The 18,016-nt window shown below is 37.1% G+C and overlaps 1 protein-coding gene across 1 annotated transcript in view; it reads right to left on the reverse strand.

Moving 5' to 3' along the window:
- LOC135222814 (mitochondrial import inner membrane translocase subunit Tim8 A-like) overlaps positions 1 to 18,016 on the reverse strand; it is a 316,936-nt gene that overhangs the window by 127,895 nt on the left and 171,025 nt on the right. The gene's annotated exons all lie outside the window — the stretch shown is intronic.

Here is an 18,016-nt window from a genome sequence, read left to right on the forward strand (position 1 = left end):
ACATGGCAAGGGTATTACCGAGAGCACTTTAGCCCAGTGGATAAAAGCAATGCCAGCAAGTACACAAGTTTGTGATGCTGTGGAGAAATTTACTGGTGTTTCATCTGCAACAACTGAACAGCATGTTGAATTGAGAGAATCACGACAGTTTAATGATGAGAAGCACTTACAAATATTGCAGAACTGGCTACGATCTCACTCTCCATTTCAAGAAACTTTTAGTGGGTTGGTATCCTTGGGAACAGGAATAATTGCTGATGATTTAGTGAACTGTGACACAGCAAAATCAATTGGCTTAAAAGAAATGCATGATATGGATGGCAAGAAGTTCTCAACTATACACTTAAAAAGAAAGAACGCAGTACGGTCAATATCAGTCATGAGGAATGGACTGAAAGTTCATGAGGATGTTGTTGCAGTGAACTCTCAACAGCTTTTCAGCAGAATAATGTGTTTTGAAAAATGATGACCAACTTGCTAATTATATGACTTATGAATTGGCCCCTAAACCTCCTTCACTCTTTGACGACATCTCAATGAGAAAAGGGCACAAAGCAGCCTTAGTGACTAAATTGGAATCATATGGACCTTGGGAAGGGTTAGTTTCAGATGAATACCAGTATGTTGTGGATGGTGGTCATCTTCTTCATAAAGTTGTGTGGCCAAGGCCAGCTATGTATCGGGATATTTTTCAAGCCTACACAGGTTATGTAATCAATCATTATGGCAAAAAAGCAACAGTTGTTTTTGATGGCTACCCAGTGACACCAACAACCAAATCTCAAGAGCAAAATCGTAGGGCATCCAAGCATTGTTTTATAGAAGTTGAAGTCAATGAGGAATGTTACTCAACGTTACCGCAAGCAGATTTCGTGTGTAATAAGCGTAACAAGACACTGCTGATCAGTAAACTGAAGGATCACATGCAGCGTGCTGGCATTACATTTATAGTTGCCAAGGAAGATGCAGATATGTTTATTGTTCTAACTTCTTGGTCATTAGAAAATAGTGGACATAATGTAGCAGTGGTGGGTGACGACACAGACTTACTAGTACTTCTAGTATCTCTTTGTAAATCATCCACAAAAATACTTTTTATTAAACCTGGTAAAGTACACAACCCCAACAAGATCTATGATATTAGGAAACTTATATCTAACCTGGGACATCTTCGTCAACATCTGCTGTTCCTCCACGCTGTTACAGGCTGTGACACAACATCAGCTTTATATGGGAAGGGAAAGAAAAAGTCCTTTGATATTTTGAAGAAGAGCCAAGACATATGCAATACAGTGTCTGTATTTGATAACCGAGAAGCATCTAAAGATGAAGTGGCCAAAGCTGGCGAAGCTTTCCTCCTTTCTATGTACAGAGCGGAGAAATTTCAAACATTGGACAGGTATCGTTTGCATGCATACAAGAGAACAGTTGCAAAGATGTCACTTAAATCTGAGTTTCAGTTATCAACATTGCCACCAACAAGTGATGCAGCTCGCTTGCACTCATTTAGGGTGTTCTACCAAGTACAGCATTGGCATGGTAACCATCTCTCTCCAGTCGAATGGGGATGGGAGAGTTCCAAAAATGGGCTGAAACCCATCCCTTCAATGAAACCTCCAGCTCCAGATGACTTGTTACATTTAGTCAGCTGTAACTGTCGCAAAGGTTGCCAACATCAATGTGAATGTCGTAGGGCTGGTTTATTATGCTCATCCATCTGTGGACAGTGGTGTTGGATGTGAAAATTCACTACCATTTGATGAGGATGTTGAAGAAGACGCTCATGAGATGAAAGAAAACTTAACATCAAGAATGTTTGAGCTCTGAGTGTGTTCTATTCAGATATAATTCAATCCATATTTACTTTCAAGAGTACCCTATATGACATACTTGTCCCACAATTACTTTATGCAAACCTGCTGTTATATTTTTTTGTGTTTGAGAGCTTACATTTGTATTAATGAACAATCTCTCAGTTGAAATATTTTCTTTCGTATTTATTGTTATTGTACATGTAAGTATAACCAAAGTGTAAGTATTATTAATCCTACACAAGGTATTTGTCTGAAACCTCATTAATATATCAGGCTTCCTTCTGTATTCTAAAAAAAAAAAAAAGGCACGAGATCCTTTCACTGCCATTGTAAATTTCACTATTAAGAAATGAATAATGATGCCTATTAAAACATTGTTCAATAATTTATCAGAATGATTGCAAATCAACACTTCTTAATTAAAAAAAAAATTTGATTCTGTACGTGAAAATTTGACATTTCAGTTTTCTATATATTTTCCTCCATAACTTTGTTATTTATGAATATAAGTATAAACTTGTACATATGTTTCAAAAGAAGAAAGTTTGTTCTATAACTTTTGTTTAGAAGCATTTTGTCATATAGGACACCAGTTCTGTAGAAATTGTCTTTGAAAATAAATTCATTACTTTAATTTCAATATTTTTTTTATTTTTTTCATATTGATTTTCTCCTTTTTTAAATTAATCTAGTGAGTGCTATAAAACAATCAATTCTGAACAACTTTTATTGATTGGTGTTTTTTGATAAAATTTATATTTTTCGAGATATTTGAATTTAAAGGAAATCCAATATGGCGGCCATTTTCCAAAATGGTGGCTAACGCAAGCGTGGGAGACAGTGGGACTTTTAATATGTTGTTCAGGTCACAATTCTCTATACCTGTGCAAAGTTTCAGGTTTTATCTAATTATTTCCCAAAACCCCCCAATTTTGACCTATTGCTCCTGCAGAATTTCTAAATAAGTTAGTGAATAGCTGACATTGCTTTGACAACGCTTTGTATCACATCGCTTTAATACACCTAGATCATCAGTTTAAAAAGGTAACGCCAACCGATGCCCCATTGGCAAAATACATGTTGACGTTCTCATGATAGCCTGTGCCCAAGGTATATAGAATGGTCAGGTAGAGTCATTTGTGGGGGGTTGCGGCTTATCCCCCCAAGAGCCGCATCACCTGGAGGCCAGGTCAGGGCGAGAAGTCCCTCATTCAAATGTATATCACAGGTCACTTCAGTCATCTCTGTATTGATTTAGTTTTACATTCTTCGAATACAACCATAGTTTTGATTTTTATATAATCTAAATTATTATTTAAATAATGCCAAACAACTGCGCCGTGTTTGGTTGTTATTCAAATAGTAGAAAAAAAAGAGGAGGTAGCCTTTTTCCGATTCCCTCGTGATGAGGAAACAAGACGGAAATGGGTTCATCGTTGTAATAGAAAGGACTACTTTAACCCTACTGCTCATCGCATATGCAGTAAACATTTTGAAGAAAATTCATATAAAAGAGACCTGCAGCAGGAACTTCTTGGATCGCGAGCCCCAGCAATGAAATTCAGACGTATGAATGTGAGGAAAGCAGTGCAGCTTCTTTCGGAAACAAACATCTAAAGCTTTAGATTTTATGGAAGTCAGGGACTTTTGACGAGCATGTCCTGGGAAAGTACAAGGGACTTTATAAAGCTTGCCGACTCCTGGTTTGATGTGTTCAATTCAAGGGTACCTTATGACAGAAAAAATCTATAAATACTTATGGGATGCAACTGACGGAACAGAATAAAATCCTTGACAATATGAAGTGTACTGCTGAAACAATACGAGTTTGCAAAAGTAATAAGATCTATCATTTCCAAAAGAGACATATTGTGTCATGCAAATCCTTGCCAAGGTTGCATATGTATAAAAGTAAATATGATGTATCATACATAATTACCTCCAGACTTAACCAAGATGGACTGGAAAACATGTTTGGCTGTCTTAGACAAATGGGTGCAACTTATGATCATCCTACGCCAGATGAAGTCAAACACAGAATAAGGTCATATTTACTTGGCAAAATAAAGTCTATAACTGGAAAAAATTGTAACTCGATGAAGGAGTGCGATTCTTCAAATATGTCGAAGGAATGTTGTCAAGAGAAAAGTTGTAAAAATAATGATTCAAATGAAACCGATCTTGAAAGAGAGCTTATGATTTCTGCAATGGTGTTTGCCTCGTCTGAATTAAAGATGAGAAGATGCCAGAAGAAGTTCAGAAAACTTTGAAAATGAATTTCATGAAATAACTTTAGAGAATGTTGCAGACGAAGAGGGCCTTCGATATGTTGGAGGTTATGTGGCATCTAAATTTCCAGATTATCAGTTCTTAGGATGTAAACTTAAAAATTCGAAAGGTACCTGGATTAGTGCAGTAGAGCGACATGATGATAAATTAACGGAACCAAGTGCTGAGTTATTTGAAAAATTAAAGGTAATGGAAAAAATGTTTCAAACATGCAATGGAGAAAATACACTGAGACCAGGCAATGGAGTATTATGCGACTTGGCACGCCATATTGAAAATTGTTTATCCTTGCCTTTTAAAGTAATATTGTTTTTTTGTCAGATGTCGGATGTTTTTTAGGATGAGAGCTATGAATGCCCAAATTTTATCAAGTAGGCAAAAATAGAAAAAGATGCATAAATTAACTAAATAATGCCATGAAAATTTTTGAAAGTGCACTTTTACTAAGTATTTTTCATTTCCATTATGAAGCCAGATACTGTTATGTGTATCTATTTATCTATGTTAGTTTAATAAATAATGTATTGTAAATACATAAGCCTTTGTAAATAAATGCCAGGTCAAATGCTAATTCAATATTTTTTTAAGTCCTGTCAAGCATATTAATTTAAAGTTTCTATTATATATTAGAGAGCCAAAAATTATCAATCCACGATTTTGTATGTGTAGTACAGTGACCTATATGAATTCAAAAGAACACCAAACGTATACAAGATAACAGAGTGAAAAGGACATCTTACAGGCCTAATCTCTTCGACCCAAGGTACTTAAGTTTCCCAAGGTAGTACTTGCCTTGACCGCTCCCACCCTGGCCTCCAGGCCTGTCACGGAAATACCCCACAACTACCCCCGCGACCAAAGTGACTGTACCTCTCTCCTTATTCTATATACCTTGCCTGTGCCTACGTCACAGCTCTAGATCCGTATACTTGTGTGTTTGTGTAACATTGAGCAATATGTCAGTCAACTAATGTTCTCGCAACAGAATTGTATATCAGACTTCTATCACACATCTCCGCTGGAAGACCTATTCAAATCTTCCTGTCGTTATCATTGTGATGTAAAACTTGTTAAATATAACTTGTTATTTCACTATTTGTTTTATCGACTTCAACCCTACCTACAAGAAACAACGATAGATGGAGACTTAGAGGAAATATCATCACAGACATGATACTTGTCTTAAGATGTGATGTATACAAACAGATACTTGCGAATATTATCGCAGGTTAGTCAACATTTGCAAGGCAACACCCTAAAATATGTAGACCCACTTATCCTCTACGATCTCCACATGATGCGGTAGCTTCGATTAGCACTGGGGCAAGGTGGTTCTCTACACTAGATGCAAAAATGGGATATTTCCAAGTCAAGACTGCAGGAGAAGACCAGGATCTCACATGTTTCATTACCCCATGGGGTCGCTATAAATTCAAGCGAGCGGTAATGGGACTTATTTCTTCAGGAGATGAATATAATCGAAGAGGAGACCAAGCTCTTGGTGATATACCACAAACTGTAAAGATAGTTGATGATGTTCTTGCATACGATTATTCTTATAAGGATAATCTGGCCCATATTATTTCTATATTGCAAAGATGTGATGAGTTTGGGATAACTCTTAATCCTCAGAAAATTTGCTTTGCAAAACGTGTTGATTTTTGAGGGTATAAAATCTCGAGCCATGGCTACACAGTTGATTCTCGCAAAGTTTTGGCTATTGCAGACTTTCCTGTACCACAAAATATAACAGATCTTCGATCTTTTATGGGACTTGTTAATCATCTTGGAAGTTTTTCTTCAGTAATTGTACATGAAGCACAACCACTCAGAGATTTACTGAGGCAGCGTAATGAATGGTGTTGGACAACACAGCATGACTTGTCTTTTAGGAGGGTAAAGGAAGCACTTACTACGCCCCCTGTACTTGCACATTTTGATGCAACTTTGCCAACCATGTTGCAGACAGATGCATCGCGACTGCATGGTCTGGGATTGGCTTTACTTCAAAAGCATGGAACGGACTGGAAACTAACGCAATGTGGCTCAAGATTCCTTTTAGATGTTGATGTGATAGAGTTGGAAATGACAGCTGTATTATGGTCAATAAAGAAATGTCATACTTACTTAGCTGCATTACCTCATTTTGATGTTGTGGTAGATCATAGACCATTGATACCAATTCTTAACAGTAAGTCACTTGGTGAAATTGAAAACCCAAGACTTCAACGCATGAGAGAGAAGCTGAGTAATTTCAGTTTTACTGTCCACTGGCAAAAGGTTAGTATTCATTGTATTCCAGATGCTTTATCGCGTACACCAGTTCAGGATCCTACGGAAGAAAATTGTTTGAATGAAGATGGATCCACTGATCCCTTGCATGTTGTAATTGTGAATACCCTTGACATGCATGAAGATGGTGTACTTCTGACACCTCTAAAGGACAAAACGCAGGAAAAGGTACGTGTTGCTGCTGAACAGGATGCAGACTACAATTCACTCCGGGAAATTATAATGAAAGGTTTTCCTGAACACTGCCATAATTTGGAAGTAGAACTCAGGCCTTTCTGGAATATACGGGATATGCTTGCTGTAGATAATGACCTAATTGTTTATGGAGCAAGACTTCTTATACCCAAGAGTCTTCGACGGGAAACTCTTGAATGTCTTCATGATGGTTATCAGGGAATAGACCGCACAAAAAGGAGGGCGTGACAGACTGTTTATTGGCCTAAAATTGACAGAGGTATTGAGAACATGGTTTCTTCTTGTATCAAATGCCGTCCTCTTCTACCAAATCAAAGGAATGAACCTCTATGGCAAGAAGAAGATCTACCAAGTAGAGTTTTTGAATCCGTATCTGCGGATTATTTTCATGTCATGGGTCGTACTTATCTTGTTTATATTGACAGGTTGTCTGGATGGCCTTGTGTATCTTCGTGTCAGGGTATAGCTTCTGCAGCCAATCTAATACGGTCACTGAGCGCTATATTTTCAGATACTGGTGTTCCTGTTTTGTTGAAAACTGATGGAGGACCACAGATTGCTTCATCAGCTTTGAGACTTTTTTTCATCTCGCAGGGGAGTAGAACATCGCATTACTTCGCCATATAATCCGAAGGCAAATGGACATGCAGAAGCATCAGTGAAAATTATCAAGAAGCTGATTATGACTACTGCTAAGAATGGGAACCTGGATGCGGATGAATTTGCCCGTGGAATGTTGGAGCTTAGGAATACACCTCGTGCTGATGGCAGACCACCAGCTCAAGTTTTATTTGGTCATCCCCTCAGGTCTTTTATTCCAACACATCGTCGCTCATTTGCCAAAGAGTGGCAAAAGAAAGCAGAGGAATGTGATGTTAAAGCAGAGTATTTGCGAAGTCAGGCGAAGCAACGATACGACAGTACTGCCAGACCCCTTTCTAATTTGAAAATGGGTAGTTATGTTGATGTTCAAGATAACACCACAGGATTTTGGAATCGCCCAGGTGTTGTTGTCGGCAATTGAATCCAGGCGAGATTATCTCACAAAGATGGGCAGTGGGCGCATTTTGTGGAGAAACCGAAAGTTCCTGAGACCACATCGACCTTTTCTACCAATATAAGGATCAAGCCTTGATGCAACTAATACTCCCATTAAACCAAAGGATGTGGAGAGGTCACAAGATAATTCTACTGCTGAGGTTATTGGCAAATCAATCTTGCCTATACTAGCTCCACGTCGTAGTTTGCGGCCTAGGAAAGAACCTGATCGTCTACAAGTAAAACGGAAGAAAAATACAGATGAATAAGAAGGGTTTTCAGACGCCAGGGATTATAATATTATCACCCTAAACGTCTTAGGGGGAGGTTTGTGATATACCTCCAAACGTCCATATTTATTTGTTTACTAGTTATGTAATGGGTTGTTTGGAAATTATATTGTAATGGTAATTGGTTTCAAATGTAAATAAACAAGCGAGAGTTCTGTAAATACTTTTCTTTATATGTATGTAACGAATATTGTTAGTCTCTGTTTAGCCGTCAGTTTGTATAGTAACCTCTTATTAAAGAGATATATCTTTGCTCGTGTTTCTTTGCCAGCCTACAAGAGATCAAACACTGGTGTTTTTGTAACCTAAATTAAAAAAGAAGTTTCACTAGTTTACAATATACATAGGATTAGTCATTCAAATAATTTTCTTGAAAATTTTTATTCATAATAATATGCCTGTAAATATTTACAGAAATCGTAATTGTTTATGTTACTGAGGCTAACCGTTCAACTTATAGTAGTCATAGGCCCATGTCTACAAATTTCACACATATGAATAACATAAAACATGATAGTGATGCCCTTTGAAGATGAAAGTATGAAAACAAGAACAGTGATGATCTTTGAAGTATTATGGTAACATCCTGTGATCAAGTAACGTATTACAACTATGTATATTAGAAAATAAAATCGGTTTAAGGAAAACTGCAGGTAATTTCTCTGATGCACCGTTAGCCTGTGATTGTTTCATAGCTGTGACAGCGTTGCCAAATAGCGTTAGATATCACTATGACAAGCTGCTGCCGAAAGGTTTTGAAGGATGTTGCCATACTGTTTTGAATGACTGTATACAAGCAGCTGCTAGAGAGTAACAAGTTCAAATACCTGGGGTCTACAGTAGAGGCTGGTGGAAGCATGGATGAGGAAGTAAAACATCGGACACAAGCAGGTTGGAGTAGAACGACCAAAAAGTATGACAAAAACAGAGGAGAAGAAACTGGACGTAGCAGAGATGAGAATGTGAAGACGAATGTCTGGCATATCAGAAAACAACAAGTGGTGAAATATTAAAGAAAGTGTAGGAGAGGAGACTAACATAGTACGGACACCTGCTGGGAAAGAGGGAGGCCATATAGGAAGGCATGCTATGGAATGAAAATGCAAAGTAGTAGAAGACAAGGAAGACCAAGAAAGAGGTGGAGGGACTGTGTGTGAGGGAGGACTTGAGACAGAAGGGAATTGACGGAGTAGAAGCATACCACAGAGGTAGATGGAAGCGGCACATCCAAAACGACGACCCCCTATAGAAACGGGATTAAGCTGAGAAGCGGAGGAGGTACAAGCAGCTGATAATATAAAATATTCCACACATGAGAGCCATCCTTGATTCAGCAGTGAGGCGTTGAAGTGACTGCTGTTTTTTTTATTTATTTCACAGGAGCTATCTCCTACTAAGGAGAAACAGCGTATACATATACATGCGTGTATACACACAGACAATAATATATATATATATATATAATATATATATATATATATATATATATATATATATATATATATATATATATATATATCGTCACAAATAATTGTAAAGACAATTCTTCTGAGAAAATGCTCGTAAAGTGCAAGAACAAAAGTTCAAGGAGAGGAGTTGATCTAAACGCGAGCGAGCGCGCGCACACACTCACAAAATATGTTTTCTGATTTCTCGCTTCTGCCTCCGCGGAAATGATTCAGGGGAGAGGTTCTGGGCGCCAGGAGATAAGCTGGTGCGTTACGCGCCAATTTTTCCCCAGCCTTTTATCTCCCTGGTACAGGCTGAGGTGGGTCAGTGTGACGTCACGAACTTTAGAGCCAATCATGACGGTCTTCGTCTTATTTGCGCTTTCTTTAATCCTTTCTTTCGACATGCATCCTGTTCTAGACTCATCGTTGAGCGTCAAGACTATTCTAGAAACCCAGCATTCTCTTTCTTGTAATTCCGGGCCGACATTGAATTGCAGTAGCGCCAAAACTTGACGGTTTTCTTTCTTTCTTCGTTCTGTTCGTCCCATCTTCATTTAGCGTCGGCAGCTGGAGTTTTTTCATTTTTAAGTTGTTACGAAACGCACTCCGATTTCTTTCTCTTTCGTGAACCGTTCCTTAACCCGATTTACAAGACTTTCAAGGTTGCAAGATGGGTCAGCAAGGCGTTAGGATTGGTCAGCCAATGGGAGCGCTTTTCATGATGGAAAAAATCATTCGGCTGGAAAAAAGGAATGGAGCTTTCGGCAATATCATAAGCTATATTGCACGAGATTTTCCAGTTTTCTGAGCAGATGAAGGCTGTCTCCACTCGCGCCATTTGGCTCTAAGGTAACCCCGATTTCTGTCGATCATCTAACGAGAGCCAGCACGTAGCCCACATGCTTACAAGCAAGATCTCCGCCGCACAAAATAATGACCATCTGTTTTAGCAATTTATAAAAAGCTGAGGAGAGAAAATATTTTTTTAATTAAACAAAATAACTGGAAGTCGATTTGGATTGGAGAGGAAACGTCTTATGGAAATTTATTCACATATACGCATGAGTGTGAAAATTTATGCATTCGTAATGACTGACGGTGCCTCTGTTAATGCGTAGCCACGCTATCATCAACGGCTGACAATTTACTCGAAACGGTTCCTGTATCGCTAGAATCAAAAGCATAGAGTCGAGGAGGTTTTCTCTATTAATATATGTTCATTTTATCTCTCTCCATCTAAGTATATATATATATATATATATATATATATATATATATATATATATATATATATATATATATATATATATATATATATATATATATATATATATATATATATATATATATATATACTGAATCACGAAAGTTTGAAACGTGATAAGTGCATAAATAAAGATACAAGCCACATTCCTTCGTGGCTGATATATATATATATATATATATAATATATATATATATATATCTATATATATATATATATATATATATATATATATATATATATATATATATCTAATAAAAGGAGCCCATAAAAACACCAAAATGTAGAGAGAAAAGTACTATATTTCAGAGACTGCTGTCTCTCTCTTCAGGTATATGAATGAGAAAAGTTACAGAAAGGTGGTATTTATTACCAAGAGATTCGTCCACAAGTATGGACAACAGAACTCGGCTATTTTCAACCATATAAATGAACATAACCATAGAATAAACTGGAATATGTCACGTGTAATTTATAGCAGCAACTGCCCGGTACAAGAGTCAAATGATGGAATCGGCCTTAATAAAAGAGAAGCAGGTAACTGAACATCTCAAAAGGGAATTGGATATCAGATATCGTCGACGCAGTGTTCATTCAACCAACGCTTAAGAAGATTAAAGGAAGATTATCAGCGGGGTGACCTAAATTGGCTTACTTGTGGACGAATCTCTTGGTATAAATACCACCATTTTCTGTAAACTTTTCTCATTCATATACCTGAAGAGAGAGACAGCAGTCTCTGAAATATAGTACTTTCTCTCTACATTTTTGGTGGTTTTTATGGGCTCCTTTTATTAGATGGAATTCTGTTGTTACAGAACATTTTTATCAGTCATATATACACACACACACATATATATATCTATATATATAATAACTATATAATTATATAATATATATATTAATATATATATAATTATATAATATTAGGGTTCAAAATCTACCGGAAATACAAAACAGGTTAATAATAGTCTGCAATTTCATACACCGGTTATTAACTGATTAATGATATCGCAAACTAAACTGGCTGAGAGGCAGAGAAAACGAAATAGTATCTACCATGATAAAACCCTAAACGAAAGAATAAACTCATCCTTTGAGTCAATAATAACGAAAGTATGCATGATTTTCTTTTTCATTATTATTCGTTAATAATTATTTTCATAATTTTTATAATTATTAGCATTAACCAAAAAAAAGCTGAAATATAAAGCAAATAACTTGCAAGGAAGTACAAATCAACAATTTTAACCGATTAATAATCGGTTATTCTTGACCGGATTTAAACCCTAATATATATATATATATATATATATATATATATATATATATATATATATATATATATACATACATACATACATACATATATATATATATATATATATATATATATATATATATATATATATATATATATATATATATATATACGGTCAGTAGGACACATCAGCGTAAAGGTGGACCATTGGAAACTTTGTAATTCATTTCAATACTTTATTTTCTTTTTCAGATATAAAGATCGATTGGACCCTCTCTTGACCTCCAACGTGGTTTATAAGTATACTTGCCCTAAGTGTAACTCTGGGACATATGTCGGATCCACGAGGAGGTTACTGCCGGTCAGATACGACTCTCATCGGGGATTAAGTTTCCGTACTGGCTGTAGGCTCTCCAATCCCGAACATTCTAATATAAGAAACCATTCAAAAATTGTAAAATATATATAGAAAGAAGCCATTTCCGAATCATAGGCCAAGCAAACAATGCATATGAACTGCCTATCCTAGAGTCATTATTTATTAAACAACTGGTTCCCTAGTTAAATACCCAGACCTCCTCCACACAACTGTACCTGAGCTAACTTTTATTTATGTTTTGTCATTCTGTATCTTGCCTTCTCGGCATAAGGTTGGTTAGCGGTCTTTGGTCTTATTATTTTTTTGTTTTCGTTTCTGCATGTTTTTTTAATTGAGTTGTAATTTATAAATGTTAAATTTTAGAGTAATTTTTAAAGTAATTTTTAAGTAATTTAAAGTAAGTATTTTATTTATTGTTTAACAGATTCCCTGAAGATGTAATAATGATATTACGAAACGTAGGAAATAAAGTATTGAAATTAATTACAACGTTTCCAATGGTCCACCTTTACGCTGATATATATATATATATATATATATATATATATATATATATATATATATATATATGATATATATATGTTACGGCCATTTTGCTAAATTGGTCATTTTACAAAATGGCCGGCCATTACGCAAAAGGACCAAATTCGTGGTAATTTTGCAAAATGACCTAAATTTCTCAACATTTTGCAAAACGACCAAGATTTTGGTCAGTTTTAAAATCTCCATACAGCAAGCAGCCAGATGGAAAAAAAGCTTGTCATTCACTTCTGCAAATCATCTCTTATAATATTGGTTTCATTTACTGGTTCATTTATTCGTTTCCCACTACGGGTAATTGTACTGTATAATTGTCGATCATTCACTTATTATCCCCCCCCCCCCCCAAATCTCTCTCTACACAATAGTAATGGGAGCTGACTGGTGACACTGTTGTCAGTAAGGCACTGCTGAAAGCCAGGAGAAGACGACCAACGTAGTACTTTGTGTGCATTTAACTAGTTACTTGCTAAAACTTTATACGTTTTGATTTATTTGAAAGTGTATTTTCTGAAAATGAATAAAATTAGTTATGTAGTTAAAACGTAGTTCACTACGTTTTATCAATCCCTCGCTTTTTTCCCATCTGGCTGCTTGCTGTATGGACATTTTGTAAACTGACCAAAATCTTGGTCGTTTTGCAAAATGTTGAGATTTGTAGGTCATTTTGCAAAGTGGCCACGAATTTGGTCCTTTTGAATAATGGCCGGCCATTGTGTAAAATTACCAATTTTGCAAATGGGTCGTAAACACACACACACACACACACACACATATATATATATATATATATATATATATATATATATATATATATATATATACATACATACATACTATACATTCATATATATAATATATACATAACATATATAGGTAAATCATTCGATTCAAGGATATCGTGGGAATAAAAAGCCTCTTAAAAGCATAACGAAGATGTCATATCAAAGTTCTATTTTCCTAAGAACACGCAAGAGAATGCGCTCGCTAGAAGTAATGATAATTAAAGTTTTGAAGGTGATGACTGATGACTTATTTTCAGGGTTACCGGATTCTGCCAGTCATCCGCTGATGTTTGTCATTCTTAGAGAGGAAAGCTCTATTATACTTGGATAATTCTATCTCATTTACGGCAGGGGTTTTCAGACTTTTCCTCCCCATGTACCCTTTCGGGTATGTAATGTCAGTAATGTACCCCCTTCACTTTGTATGACGTGGAAAACAAAACCAACTCAGAAAACCTGTACAGAGGAGAAGTAAGTGCATAACTCTCCTGACATAACCAATAATATTGTAAACATAAAGAATTCCATTAAAAATAGACAGTTTTTAATAATTACTTACCTCTGGCAATGCAGTAAATTTTCAAGGTTATGGTACTGAGCTGAAAAAACAAAATACATTATAATACATCAGCTGCAAAGTGAGGTGATGAAATGGCTGCAACTGTTTTCATTAACTATCCTAGTTGGGCGAGGAGCAGTTTTTGCTGACAGACCCTTGGCGGTGCGCGTACCCCGGGTTGAAAACCCCTGATTTACAGAGGAACGTCGATAGTAACTGAAATGTGGAGTTCATCCCCCGTGGAGTTGTCAGTCACCTGAAGACTCTTCACCAGTGCTGATCTAAATCGTCAAATCAAACATCCAGCGACCAAAATAAGTAAAACCATGGCAAATGGATGTAACAAACCAAAGTATTTATGGACACATACATACGAACACTAACAAAACACAAACGAAAACCAAAAATGATCTAACAAGAGTGATTTAATAACATAATAACTGAACAAACACATCCAAATATTATCTAACTTCTGCATTGTATTACTTAGATTAAAGAAATGTTATCATAAGAATGCAACTAATCATATTGCTCAGACGAGACCGAAATAATGCACATACATATCTTAATAACAGAAAATGTTCAGTAATGAATAGACAAACATGAAGAATACAGTGAACATAAGTAACAAAAATCAATACTAGCTATCGGTAAGTTTTAAATAAAAGTTCATTTTCTATACAATGGCAGCAACATTAAATACCAAACATGTACATCATCAAATCCGAAATAATTCAGCAAATGATTATTAAATCATTGAACTCTCATCGATGAAGAATATATACTTTTACAGATCATTCTCAATTCCGTTAACAGCAGGTACCTCAGCACTTTCATCAGACATAAAACTAGTAACAATTCGGAATCATTATTCATAATAGAAATATTCAGAAAGATACAAAACTCAACCTGAACGTTCCTTTATCCACCGCATTCGGAGCCATTAAAGTTCCGCTGGTATAGTGGTTAGTGTCGTGAATTGCCACACAGATGTCGCAGGTTCGAGTCTCCCCCAGGCCGATGAAAAATCACCGGCTCTGTATCATGACCAGTTACTGCTGCAGTGTGGGGTCTGCAGTGGGAGGTTGAAACCGACATTCCTTGGAAGCTTGAATTTCAAGTCGATGGCCCCTGTGTGCTTGTTCCATGTGAATAGGTTTCATCTATTTAAATAATATGATAAGAATTGACAGTGTCGAAGTTTCAGTAACTAAACTTTCATTCCTTTTTCATTCTCCTTTTCTAGATCACTCCTGTCATTCTTGAGAATTTCCATATATTTCAGGCGTCCTGCAGCATCCGCTAATATGAGCATCGTTTAGAACCCTTGACAATATACTCATTCTCTCACTTGATATCCGGATTAAACGATGGAGTTTTCACCGCGTTCTCGCCACCCAACAACTGTCATTCACGGTGAACCTATAAATTTTCCAAAAGACGATCACAGAGCAGCACAAACACAGGTAGACAGGCCATGCTGACGTAGCCGTCACACGACACCTCGCCAAAGTTGACGTCATCACTCTCCATCAAGGGGTGGATGTCTCCCCTACCTTCCCGTGTTCCACTACCTACCCCGCCTGGGGCGGACAAAACGGTTTGCAGGGGGTGGGTGGCTGTGTCATGTCTCCCCTCCTGTCACCCGGGGAGAACATAATCGCGATCCACTTAGATTTCATTATAGAAGAGGAAAGAGACAGACGACACGGGATTCAAATGAATCGGTCGGTTCGAACAGAACAGAAACAAATATAACTTAAAACTTCCATAGACTTAATGAAACTGCAATATAATTCCAACGTATTCGCACCTTTGCTTTTATGATCAACAAGTTATTCAAATCTTTAATTGGTAATCACGTTATAATTCGTATTAACCAGCTTATGCAATATCAAAAAAATATTTTTTTAACCATGTGTAATGTGGTACCATTCTACGAGACTCATTACCGGGAAAATACTTATCTTAAAGTACTTTTACTTGGAAAAGCCACCATAAAAAACCCTCCAATTATTAGTGCCTTATTATTATTATTACTATTGTTACTATTATTACTGTTACTACAACAACAACAACAATAATAATAATAATAATAATAATAATAATAATAATAATAATAATATATGTGGCGCCGTAGTAGAGTGGGTTAGGTTGTCAATGGACTAGTTAAGTAACACTGGGGCTGGTCAGTCGTTGGATGGGTGACCGCTCTCCTCGGCGTTGATTCCTTGGAAAGGATCTTTACCATAATTTCCTCAGTCTGCTCAGCTGTAAATGAGTACCTATCCCTGATGTGGTAGGGTCTACCTATGGGTTAAATAGCAAAACTCAGTAATGATGGAAAGAAATGGAGGATTAAACGACAACGACGTAAATGGAACCTCTGGCAACAGAGGAGCTTCGTCCGGCAGCCAGGTATTCAACCCAACTGAAGGGGAAGACGGTCAGGTACTTGGAGGTCGTCATCCAGCAACTGACCACCACAATGACAGAAACCAACAGCCACAGACTGGAGCTACAAAAGCAAACCAGAGGAAGAAATGGACAAGAGAAGAAAATAAGGAAATATGGAGATGCTACATCAGAAGCAACCCGACGGAGAGAGGATATAGAAGAAGGTTGGTCAACATCTGGAATGAGAGGAATAACACCCCCCAAACAGAGCAGAGGCTGGCAGACCAAGTAAGGAACATAAAGAAAAAGAAGATGAGGTATCAAACAACGACACACGAAGAAACACCGACGAAGTAACAGAGAGGACGGAATGGGTAGCAAAGATTAGACAATGGATGGAGCCAGATACAGAGAGAACAAAGATCCCTCCATGAATGCCTACAACACTAAGAAATTAAGGGAGAAAACAAGTGAGGTCAATGAAATAATGGGAATAATACACACCACCAGTATCACAGAAACAAATAACTTGGCATGTGCAGGAGCAAGATTAGTAGCAGAACTGGTGGGGATACGAACACCAACACCACCAACACAACCAAGCCGACAGAAACCAAAACAGCAACCTCCTTGGAAAAGGCGCCTGGAAAAGCAAATCATGGTGATGAGATCTGACTTGAGTAAACTGAAAGAGATGGCAGAAAAAAGGCTAAGAAGCAAGAAAACAAAGGAGGAACTCAACGAGAAATACAAAATACAAGAGAGGGGACTAGACAACACAAAAGAAGATGTAAAACAGAGGCTTAAGGCCAAAGCACATAAGATCCAACGGTACATTAACAGGAATAAGGGATACCAACAGAATAAACTATTCGGAACCAACCGGAAAAGACTATATGTACAGCCAACTAAGAGGGGAAGACAACCACCAAGAAATCCCTGAAGCCGAACCAAGTAAGAGACTCTGGGAAAAAATATGGAACAATCCGGTATCACACAACAAACATGCAACATGGCTCCAGGAAGTCAAGGAAGAAGAAACAGGGAGAATAAAACAAAGATTCACAGAGATCACGACAGACACAGTCAGACACCAACTAAAGAAAATGCCAAACTGGAAAGCCCCAGGTCCCGATGAAGTCCATGGATACTGGCTCAAAACTTCAATGCCCTATACCCACGAATAGCAGAACAACTCCAGCATTGTATCTCAAATAACCATGCACCCAAATGGATGACCACAGGAGGACTTACAAACTCTGGAATAAGACAAGCAGGGGTTAATATCAGGAGAGGGATCTTCCAGGGTTACTCACTGTCCCCACTACTTTTCGTAGTAGCCATGATTCCCATGACAAAAGTACTGCAGAAGATGGATGCTGGGTACCAGCTCAAGAAAAGAGGCAACAGAATTAACCATCTGATGTTCATGGACGACATCAAGCTGTATGGTAAGAGCATC

Source organism: Macrobrachium nipponense, chromosome 8, assembly GCF_015104395.2.
Source record: "Macrobrachium nipponense isolate FS-2020 chromosome 8, ASM1510439v2, whole genome shotgun sequence".
Taxonomy (NCBI): Eukaryota; Metazoa; Arthropoda; class Malacostraca; order Decapoda; family Palaemonidae; genus Macrobrachium; species Macrobrachium nipponense.